This window comes from Paroedura picta, chromosome 11, assembly GCF_049243985.1.
Source record: "Paroedura picta isolate Pp20150507F chromosome 11, Ppicta_v3.0, whole genome shotgun sequence".
NCBI lineage: Eukaryota > Metazoa > Chordata > Lepidosauria > Squamata > Gekkonidae > Paroedura > Paroedura picta.
Window position 1 is genome coordinate 37,699,826 of NC_135379.1, and position 12,419 is coordinate 37,712,244.

Here is a 12,419-nt window from a genome sequence, read left to right on the forward strand (position 1 = left end):
TGCAGAATCAAGTTCCATGCACAAATCATTTTAAGCAGGATCAGACAATTCTCTCATTTCAGTGGCAGAAATTTAAGCAGTTGCTTAACTTTCTCCATGCAAATAAATAGAGCTAAAATGTAATTTAGCTGGTGCTGGGCTACTGTTTTATAATGCTATAGCCTGGCATCCAGTGAGAAAATATGTTACAGCCTTGACTAAATGGCAAGGTGGGACACATAATTCTAATTTTCATGCAAGGAGAATGAGCATATTTTGCACAAAGCTAGTTCCTTCCACATGGAGGTTTTCTCCTGCTTGACATCAAACAGCAGCAGAGTAAGTTAAAAGATCATTATAGCATTATAATGCTATGGTAACTGCGTTTTTAAGCCTGGAAAATCTCTCTGATGGCACAGGGCAGGATGCTGGCTGCAAGGGACTGAAGCAAGGAAAATGTGCAGAAAACATGCCCAACTCAGACTGCCAGTTTTGATCCTTAAGATCCTAAAGGGCTTGAGGCCAGAGTACTTGAGGGACCCGCTCCTCCCACACTATCCACCCCACCAGTTAAGCTCTGCCTCTCAAGCCCTGCTTTCTGTGCTTCCCCGTTCGGAGGTGGGGGGCCTGGCACACCTTTGTGCGCCTGGAGCTGTCATATCAGCTGAGGAAGGAGTCCTTCCAGAGTCCTTGTGGCATCTGTGCTTCATAATGAAAAAATATTTAAAGACCCTTCATCATATAAGCCCTTATCTCGCCTACCACGGCAGCATTTGTGTTCTGCCAGCAAACCATTCATCTCACATTTAAAAACACAGCACATGTTTCATCAGGTTTTTTCAGAAGGAATTATATACTTGTTTTAAAGTGGTTCAACACGTCCACTTATTATGCAGCTAATGGCTTTTGGCACCTGGCTGCATATTTGATATTGTATCTGTAACAACCACTGCATAATAACATTTTCTTCCTGAGACACTGGCATATTATGCACACAAATTTTCCTTCAGATTTTTCAGAGCAGGATCTTAACTTTGGATCCTGTGTCCCCCCCTTACACACCATTCATTTTCCTCCAGTGCATTTATCCTGCAGATACAGTTTTTAAAATGCACTTTTCAAAATTGGGGTGGAATGTCACTTGTGACACATAGGGTGCTGGTGTCCAAAATTATTTTTAAAATTTACACAATTGCCCTATCACAGTTGTATAGCAGCCTCCAACAAGCACCTTCCCTTAAAATCTTCGTGGTTCAGGTTTTGTGATGTATTTGAGTGTTAGTTTGTTCAATGAAAAGGAACAGGAAGGAATGCCCACAAAGGGGGGGGGGGAGAAATCCATGGTTGAAATTGACAAAACTTGTTTTGAACCTGACAAGTAGGTTCAAAGTCCTATTTTCCTTATTGCAAAGCACTACAGGGATTCTCTGCTGTGTTATCGACCATTGCGAAAAATGGGGAAGAGTCACATGATCTCATAATATGGAAAAACATGTTGAGTGTACAGAATGGATGACAGAAACCATGGGCACTGCAAGCTGTGATCATTACCAACAGGTGTGCACTTGTGCATGAACTCCTCTGGTATAATCTCTACCTCTGGCAGAAACTAGTGGTTAAGAGTGGTGGTTTATGATCTGATGAGCCAGGGTTGATTCCCTACTCCTCCACACACAGCCAGCTGTGTGACCTTGGGCTAGTACCAGTCCTTATAGTTCTGTTCTTACAGAGCAGTCCTATAAGATCTCTCTCACCCCCACCTACCTCTACTTTAGCTGTTAAATAGCTAAACTTCAAGATGGATCCCTCTCTCTGCCCTAAGCAGTGTCAGAGAAGACAAAGGCAGGAAGGAGAATTACTTCTCTTCCAGGTCACTTGCCTGTGTGAGAACTAGACACATTATCAATGGCGGTAAACCCTTTGCATAGCAATAAATATATCACATGACCCACAATGCCTGTCCCCACAGCAACAAATGTCAACAAATCTGTTAACCCTTTATCTGACAGTCAGTGGCTGACTCTTGCTAACACACGAAGTCTAGAGGTACACAACAACGACATGCATCTACTATGCCAGCATGACAGTGTTTCCTTGTACCATAGAATGTAGCTAAGATGCTCTTCCTGCCCTTTAGAGAAAAGTTAGACACTCCACAGCAATGCTGATAAGGCTCGTACGAATCATCCTTAAACTTAATCTGATTTACAGGTGTTAATAAAGCCAGCGATCTAACAGCCTTATAATAAATATGAGAGCTGGACTGGATCTGATTCTACCATTAATCTCATTCCCTTCTAGCCCACTACATACGAATCCCCTATGGTTAGAAAATCTCTGTACCATGGAATGCAATAGTTCTCCTTGTTACAGCTGCTGTGTGGTTTGCTCAAATAAAACATTTCTTCAAAGGAGATCATAATCTTCGGCACTATAACCGTTGTCAGAAACCGGTGATGTACTCATAAAGCCTAGGAAATACCATGTGCTCAAGCACTCTTGATATCAGCTTGCAAAACTCATCATAGATCAAGGAAATCCCGACATGATAATAACCTTACCAGTGCTCCATTCTTTCGAATCCCTCATAGATTAATACAAGGGTACTAAACTAGGGCTGGTGGGAAGAGATATCTCTTCAGTAGTCTTCAAGTGGCCCTTCAGGGTCACAGAAAGAAGTGAAGCTGCCCTGAGAGCTAGGCATGCAACCAAGATTCGTACTTAGCAATCAGATTTTGTCTACATTCATACTTCAGGGAAGTGAAAGGAAGAGTAGGTGCAAATGGCAGAAAGCCCTTTGTAGTCATCAAGGATTGTAGGCAGGACTGGATAAGAGGAAGGCATAGCAAGGGGGTCCATGGGGGAGATGTGTGCAGGGCGGGAATCTGGTGGGACACAAGTCGCAGCATGGGAGGAGGCTGACAAGAGGGAACTGGGAAGGAGACCTGTGCTGTGGTTTTGGGCCACGTGAAGTGTTATGCCTCTTGGTTTTTTTTAACTAAAAAGGTAAATGTATCCCCTGTGCAAGCACTGGGTCATGTCTGACCCTTGGGGTGGTGCCCTCTAGCGTTTTCATGGCAGACTCAATACAGGATGGTTTGCCAGTGCCTTCCCTAGTCATTACTGTTTACCCCCCCCAGCAAACTGGGTACTCATTTGACCGACCTCGGAAGGATGGAAGGCTGAGTCAACCCTGAGCCAGCTGCTGGGATTGAACTCCCAACCTCATGGGCAGAGCTTTCAGACTGCATGTCTGCTGCCTTACCACTCTGCGCCACAAGAGGCTCTTTTTTAAAAAAACTAGTCTGTGTTTATACCAAATAACTTCGTCTGATTTGGCCATTCAGCTGTCTACTGGAATTTTTTTTTTAAATGAATCTTAAGTAAGTCTTAGTTAACCACTTATCACTTTCCACTTCTTGCCATCTGGGAAGATTAACATTCATGCGGCACTTTAACACGAATCCATTTGGCTTCATTAGCTTTCCGTAATAAATAAAGCATAATTTAGAACTTCTGCCAGCCCACTCTTTATGGCCGTGATATACTCAGCGACAACTCTCCACCAAGGCAGTCTTCGATTAAATCCAAGTTACTTCTCCGTGAAATGGCTCGCTTCAGTGCGCCCGCTAGGAGACTGCACCAAAGGCGGCAGAGCTGAAACTTTGCCAAACGCCGAAAGAAAATATAGCTCATAAACACAGCAGAAACTGTATTGAAATTTAAAGTGACACCATAAGAACTAGAGACTTTGTGCCAAAAGCAGACAGGCATAACAGGGCCATCAAAGAGGCCTTTCAAAGGCCAGGATAGTCCATGGGCCATGCACTTCCTACCAGCTCGGAAGAAATATTAAATCAATAAACCACCGAAGGGTTGCCACCAGACTAGACTGCATTCTATAAAAAGCCAAGCATTTTTTAAAAAATTATTTTTGCTGTGGGGAAACATAAGTGCCAAAGATATATTTGCAAGAAAATGACTAGCCATTCCCTTGCAGCCCTTTCATATAATGTCACCTGAACATCTGCAGTCATTTCAAGGTATTGTTTCTTTACAACACGTCATCACTCCTGGCACAATTGAGAGCAGACAGTAGCTTTTTGGTATCTCTTCCCGGTCGCTATTGTTTGCAACGGTGCTCCTAAGAGCTGTCCTTTGACATCACACCTGCCAATCGATACTGTCTAGCTTGTCAGTAAGCTGCAGGCTGCACCTCTGGCGAACCACAAGGGAAGCAGCCGTTGGCAATTCTTCACTACATGCCCAGGCTGTCAGGTCCCATTGGAGGAAGCACACCGAGAGCAAACTGCTGCCTTCTTTAAGATTTTTCATTACCACAATTCGGGGAAATGGTCAAAAACAAATCAGAATAGAGGAAATTGTTTTCAAACTTAGCAGGGTGTTTCCATGGGTAGAGGGATTTCCACCCACAGGATGCAACGTTCTTGCTTCTAAACTGGTGAATTGCCATTGCTTCTCAAAATATTGGTCTCCACAAAGTAACTGAGAAACGGACTTGACCCAAGTAATAACCTCAACCATAGCCCTTGATTGAATTAATTTTTTGCATTTTATCCACTGTAAGGCCTCTTCATATACTACACCAGAGCTTTGCTTCCTTTTATCTTAAGTGTTCTTATTGAGGATTTCCACAAGAGCTCCACTGAAATCCCAAATAAGCTATATCATGATTATACTGATTTTTGTCACCTTACCTCTAGCAGATTTCTTCACAGAGAGCCTTGGAATTTGTAAAAATTAGCTATGTCAGTAGCCCTTTCTTTTCCTGGCACTATTCAGAGGGTGAACTCATCCATGAAAACACCTATATGGAGCAATTAAATTTAAAATATCTTGCCCATTACTAATCTGAATAGCTGTCAGGAAAGACAGGCACAGAGAATTTAATCAAATCATACATATTTAACAAGTATGCTGTGCAAGTCTGTGGGAGCCAGCTTGGTATAGTGGTTAGGAGCAGTGGCCTGTATTCTGGAGAACAAGGTTTGATTCCCCACTTCTCTTTCACATGCAGCTACGTGGGTGACTTTTAGTCAGTCACAGTTCTCTCAGTTCTCTCTCAGTCTCACCTACCTCACAGGAAGAAGAAGGGTAGACAATTGTAAGCTGTTTCGAGACTCCTTCGGTAATAAAAAGTTGGGTGCAAAAAAATCAGCTCTTCTTCTCTAGAATACTATGTAACCAAGAGAGGAAGGAAGCAAGTGAGTAATCATAAAAACAAAGATGTATGTGGTACTTTGAGTATAGTTGCTGGGAGTCGTTGGTCTTTTTGGACTACCAACACTCATAGCTGTGTCCGTGGGCTTCTGATTTAGCATTTTGGATATAAACTCTTCCACCTCATAAAATTCCAAGTGTTTAAATCGTGGTGGTCTAGACCAGTGAACTTGAAGGTTTTCCTCATTCATGACTTGTCTTTCTCAGCTGGTTCACAGATGATGTGAACTAGTGGAAGAAAACAAAATGTGAGCAATCTGATACAATGAGAGTCAGGCATGGGGATATCACAGCATAACCTACCCAGATCCATTTTTCAAACTGTGAAGAATTCAGAGGACCCTGCTGATTCAGAAATCAATCATGTCCAAGAGTCTATTAGGTTTCCATTATTCCAGATTCACCTAGAAGCTCATGGTATCATGATGACCATGTTCAAGCTAAAAAGCTCCAAGTGTGACTTAGCCATACAGAGTCAACTGGAGAGGACAGCAAGGAGGTCAGCATTTTGACATGCCTGTACACGTCTTCATGTATGTACCTATGTGCCCAGTCATGCACTTCTTGATGGATACACACATTCAGATCACTACAAGCTGGTGATGAGCCAGGCAGCAACATAGGCAAGGGTTTCTTAGTTTCCACCATGCACTGAATAATCAATGTAACGCCTGCATTGTAACACAATCATGCCATATTCACTGCTAAGCATCAGCTGGCAGCAACTCTCCTCTCTTGCAACCATTTATCTCTGCAACTAGATGGTTTATTTTGTGAAAAATGGGGGGGTGTTCTAATTTGGAAGATGTTGTGTGTCAGAGAGTCATCATATTACCAAATCAGACTTCAACTAATGCACTTCTATTTGGTAAGAAATCCATTTTGGTGCTTGCTTCGATTAGCTCATTTACTGTTCACTCAACAGCATAGCAGGAAGAAATCTAAGACTTACCTCCTGCCTGGTTTCCTCACATGCATCTTATCCCCAATCCAATATTTGGTTTGAAAAGTGGGGATACAGATCAGGGAGCACTGTTCGTATCAGCAGTGACTCTTTGCCTTCACAGAAAGTAGGCACAGAAAGCTTCACTAAGAGCTCCTCGGTCCCTTTTCTGCATCAATGCATCTTTCCAATTAAGCCACACTCTTGCAGCATTTACCAGTTAGATAATGGGCTGCAGCAAGACCGGTCCTGAGCTGAATGCAGCTTCTGCTGGCAAAAAAGGGAAAGAAGAGAAAAGATGATAAAGGAAATCCAATGTAGCAGCTGCATTAGAGCTACATGATCTACTTTTCCAATATGAGGAACCCAAGGTTATGCTGGTGGTGTCCCCCCAATGAATATTATCAAATTGATATCTATTTTTTAAAAATTGCATTCATGATGGAATCAATTTCTATGAGCTCCATGGCCCATGAAAGGTTTCAAAGGTTATAAGTAAAGGAAGGAAGGAGTGGAAATGTTCCAATTCAGATGGCTTATTCCCACGTTTGGGGCTGCTGTTGTCAAACAAAACAACTAAATTGTAGGGGGTGGAGGTAGGGTCAGCAACAGAAAGAGACTCAGACAGGTCAAGGATACAGCCCAGAAAGCCAGCACCATTTGTGAGGAGAAATGCCAGGTTATCACCACAGAATGTCTTGAAGGGAATTAGATACATTCATGGAAATTAAGTTTATCCAAATGTATTATGAATTAATAACTAGGCCTAAAACTACTGGGGAATGGTAGAGGACAGGAAGGCCTGGAGGATCATTGTCCATGGGGTCGTGGTGGGTTGGACATGACTTCGCTCCTAACAACAACACTGAGTTTTAGCCCAAGCACTGATGTTCCAGAAGTGATCATATGACTTCTGAGTCACATGAGCAGTTATGTAGACACCTCACTGCACATGGAAGGATTTCCCCTCTTCTGGGGGGTGAACTCCCCCCCCCCCAGTGGCCAGCTGCTCAAAGGTGAGGCCTGGCACCAGAGGACCCCTGATTCTCTGGGGGAAGGGGGGTCTGGCAACCCTACCTGAGTAACTAATTTTCCCAGTGTACTAACATTGCATCAATGAGGCAGGCAGAAAGATACCTGGCCAGAACATATGATAAATTCCAAGGCTTATATTGCAACTGTAAGCAAATTTCTAGCTCACAGGGCCTAGAACAGCATAACTCTTCTTCAGCTTGCACTATTAGTCATTCTTCTCTCGTGTTGGCAAGCCACATGTTCCAATCCATCTCACTGAACTTCTCATGTATTTAGTGCCATAATCAGCCCTGACTATTGTTGAAAATAGCTCTCTCCGTGAGGCCTCCTAACTTGTGAGCCTGTAAACTGTAATTCTCTTGACCATAGAGTTAGTGAGATAGACAGGGATGCTGACCGCTCACCTCTGATCTCACTGACCTGTCCCTAGAGGGTAATTTCCTGTTTCCCCAGTCTCTCTTTCTCTTCTTCTCCATGTCTCAAGCCTGCAACACGATGGAAGGGAGATGTCTCATGCAACTATTTCGATTAGAATAGGAAACTTATATTTACCTCTAAGTGCATAAAATTAAATTCTCTAATAAATAGTTCTTATATTAGTTAAGTACCACATAGGTGACTGTGCCTTTCTTTGTTTGTTGTTTTCTGACCGCATGCACTCTGCCCATGCTGTGCTGACTTGCCGGATTAAGGCACTCTGCTAACTTTCAAGAGTCTTTACCAATACTTAATATCCTTCAGTTATACCCCTCATTTTGGAACAGCGTCATTGTGGCAAGCAATTTTCAGGGTTATGGGAAGACCAAGGTGTTTCATTCCCAGGACAGGACCCAGAGAGGGATCTCCATTCCCAGCACTGAACAGCCTTTTCTGACAAAATAGAGACAACTGCTTATATTGCAAACGTGATAACAGATCAGCTGTGGCCCCTGAGTATGACATCTGAACACAGGGAAAGACCACCCTGACCTGTAGCTGTTTGAGGCTGACAAGTATAAAGAAGTTTCCACGTTCTGTGAAAAACGCAGCACTGTTTTTTAGTTAATCATTCTAGGGAGATGGTTGTAAAAAAATGCAAAGGAATGAGTCATTGCTCCAATTAGTATGAAGTGCCCTCTAATGGCCAGCTTCATTCCGTTTGATTCATCCTTCAACCACGCACGTCTCCAGAATGTATAAATGCAGAGTGTTGAAGAAACATATTTAACACCCAGGTTTCCCCATAATCATCTGATATACAAGAACATTTCCAAACCCACGAGACCGCAGGTAGCCACAGCACGTGTCAATTGATCGCATGTGCTGCAATTTCAATAAAATAAATGGATTCGCAGCAAAAATAAAGAATTGTGGCACCGAGCCCAGAACGACGGTAGAGATTTAGTATGTTAAAGGTGAACTTGTAGAACAGCATTTTCAACCAACAAATTATGATTTCTGTAAAAATGAATATAAATCATGATATGAAGAAAGGAGGGGAGACATTTCTCCAATACAGAAAAAATATCCCCCCCTCCCCCCCTGGCATTTCTGGCTTGAATATGGTAATGCTGTTGTTGCACTTCCTAAGATGTGGCAAAGAAAACCTGCACTCCCAAATATATGACAGGGGAGGAGTTATACAAGGGAATGCATCCAAGGAGAAAGAGCCACACAAATGAGGAAATGGCCCTCTTTTTATCCCTTTAGAACTTTGCATGGTTGTGAAACAAATTCCCGCATGTACATTCATCATCTGAAGACTGCAGCGGGAAGTCATGATTTGCATGCATGGGATATCTATCATAGATCAAAGCACGTGGACACATGATGACATGGCTTAAGGCAGCGCCTCTCGTGCCCCCAGCATCAACTCTCACCATCCTCCTATTATACAAAGGCAACTATTTGATTTATATCTGCAGCCAATTTACCTTCTCCAGCTAGGCATGAATCTTTATGTGCTTTACGTGCAAAGCTGAGGTTACAAAAGGCCAGGGGGGAAGCATGGAAGATGGTTTGCGTACGCGCACACACACACACAGACACACACAAAAGGAGGAAATCAAATCAAACTAGAGCCGTGAGGATAAGATTAGGGTCTCTCACCTCAAATATGGGAAACTGTCACCTGCATTTGCAAAAATAAGTATTAAATGAGCCCTCTAGCAGACTCATTATCTTCATGAGGGCTATTTCAGAATTCCTTGAATGCTGGCAGAATAAAAGGGAGCGTAAACAGGTTCAAGGAGAGATTCACATTCTCATCAGCAAACGAATCAAGGCAAATGCTTTCTATTGTTCCACGCACCCACAGACACCGTTGTTTTTGCCTCATGACAATAGATAAATCCTTTCCAGGAAGTTTCATAAAAGACTCGACAATGCTGTCCTAACCAGACTTGACTTCAATGGTTTCTCTCAGAGCTCTCTCAGCCCCATCTATCTCACAGGGAGTCTGTTGGGGGGGGGGGGTGAAACTCCTTTGAGCAGTGAAAAGTGGGGTATAAAAACCAACTCCTCTTCTTCTCATTCTCTCTGTCTACCTCCGTACTGAAAGATCAGCTGAGTCATTCAATTGCCTTCTGTCTAGTTCTGTGGTCCAGCTTGGCCAGCAGCCTCTGTATCAATAACACCATCAGGACTGTCCTCTCTGATAGAGACTTCTGCCTCTTACTGTCTGGAAGAACAGCTGGTAGTTAAGTATCCAAAATCCAAGATGGTTATTTGTGGGGGGATCGCATATCCATCACAAGCGGGAAATTCGTGTTCATGATATTGAGGTCTCCTATTTTAAATACTTTGGGGGGGGGTGACCAGAGATTAACTTGGTCAGTGCAAGCGGCTCATGTTAAAAGATTGGCTACAGCAGCTATTATCCGTCATTTCTTTTATTCACCTGGGGCTCAATCAGACTGCCTAACGCCTAGGTGGCTGAACAAAGTTTATACGGGGCTGGTATCTGGATTGACTAAATAGGGCAGCCTTTTGATTCAATTCTTCATTCTTTGATTCAATTTCTACATACTCTCTGCAGAATTCCAAGCTGTGCAGTTATGGAAGCCCTCTAAGCAGATTTGGGACAACTGTCTCTTGAAGCTTGGTTCTTGTTAAGGGCTTCCCCCGCTTCTCCCCAAACATCCAAGAGGGCCACCTCAGCACAGTCAGGGAGGACTCTTACATTTCCCACTGGGATAAGCTTGTTGAGCAATGTCTATAGTTCCTCAGTCTTTCTTTGGACTCCCTTTATTCGTTTCGCATACAAGAAGCTCTTATCTGAGAAATTCTATACTTCTAGGATAGAATCACTGGCAGTCTTCAAGCAAAGGTCGGATACACACTTTTCTTGGATGCTTTAGGATGCTTAGGGCTGATCCTGCGTTGAGCAGGGGGTTGGACTAGATGGCCTGTATGGCCCCTTCCAACTCTATGATTCTATAATTCTATGATTCTAAGCCATAAGAATGATCAAGAAATGTCAGTTTAGGTACAATGGTAGATTTAAGTACCATCTGTAGATCATGATGTCTTTATTCTATTCAATTTGTTGCCATTCTTCCACTAGAGAACTCCCCAATTACTGTTCATATTTGACTGTTCCCCACTATAGGCATGCCTTAATGCCTTACCATCCAGAGTTTTACGAGGGAAGTCTCTTACCATACTCTGATAGAATATGTGATTGTGGTTCAGGTAGTGCAGATCCTCTGTGTTGTGTGACCTTTGAATGCATTCATTTGTTTGAGGCTAGAAATCTTTAATTTTTCCTTTGCTCCGAAGACATTCCCTCTTTTATTAGAAGAAAACAGCAAGCCTATCGCTCTTATCTGAGAAATTCTATACCTCTAGGATAGATTCTTGCAACCATTCAAATGGAGCATAGCTTTTCCTTTATTTTAGTAATCAGCTTAAAGCTAGTAAGTTAAGAAGCTGTGTGCGATAGAGTACAGCTGCAGACCTCTTCAGCGGCAAGCCAAGAGCACAGCACAGCTACTGAAATGAAGCTGAATGTGGCAACACTCGCAAACATTCCTGTGTAAGTCCCCCAGCAGCTTTACCTGTGGCATACCCTATCTCCACCCCGATTTGTGCCCAGCCATATAATTAATTAATTAAAGAGCCTCTTGTGGCACAGGGTGGTAAGGCAACCAACATGTTCCAGGGAGCCCCAGTATGCAAACTGGGCCTCCCTGACCAACACGCTTGGTCTCGTGCCCCCTTAAACCCGCTGCGACAATTAAAATTCTAACTCTGAACCAACATATACATAACAGTAGGGATAGATAAGATAAGAGCCTCTTGTGGCGCAGGGTGGTAAAGGAGCCGACATGTTGTCTGAAGCGCTGCCCATGAAGTTGGGAGTTCAATCCCAGCAGCCGGCTCAAGGTTGACTCAGCCTTCCATCCTTCCGAGGTCAGTAAAATGAGTACCCAGCTTGCCGGGTGGTAAATGGTAATGACTGGGGAAGGAAATGGCAAAACCACCCCATATTGAGTCTGCCATGAAAACGCTAGAGGGCGTCACCTCAAGGGTCAGACATGACCCGGTGCTTGCACAGGGGATACCTTTACCTTTATGCAGAGCTAGATCCGCAGCATCCCAAACCCAAAATTCATCAGGCAGCCCCAATGATGTCAATTTTGTATACTGCATCAAAATGCAGTAGTAGTGGTCTCACATCCACACACTACTAGGAACCTTATCATACAGCATATCAAAATGGGTGTTGTTTTTAGTGTTTGGACTTCCTCTACACAAAGAACCAAAGAAGCATGGTTTATGAACTACTAAATGTAGTGCCCTGCCTGCTAGGTAAGATTTTTCTTGTAAATCATATGGAGTAGGGCAGGGAGGAGCCTAACATTGCCAAGTCCCACTTGAAGAATACTCAGAGATTTAGGGTGTGAGCCTGAGGAGGATTGGGAAGACACAATCAGCTAGAGAGGTTTGCCAGTTCCATGTTGGGAAACTCCTGGAATTTGGGGAATATGGGGACCCCAGTGGGGTACAATGCCATAGAATCCATTTTCTCCAGGAAAACTGATGTCTGTAGACTGGAGGTCAGCCGTAATCCCAGGAGATCCCCAGGCTGAACCTGGAGGCTGGCATCCCTAGCTACTGGTAATTGACCAAATCAGCAGATAGTCCGTAACTGAATACCATGAGAGGGGATGGGCAAAATGAACATTTCCTAGAACATTAACGAATTCAATTTCCTTGTCTCCCGCATCACCTTCATCAT

The 12,419-nt window shown here is 43.4% G+C and overlaps 1 long non-coding RNA gene across 1 annotated transcript in view; it reads right to left on the reverse strand.

The window, feature by feature from the left end:
- Positions 1-7,602: 7,602 nt before the first annotated feature.
- Positions 7,603-12,419, reverse strand: part of LOC143820713 (uncharacterized) — a 60,676-nt gene continuing 55,859 nt past the window's right edge. The window contains exon 4 of the long non-coding RNA XR_013225472.1: positions 7,603-7,683. This is a non-coding gene — a long non-coding RNA (uncharacterized LOC143820713). The remainder of the gene's footprint in view (positions 7,684-12,419) is intronic.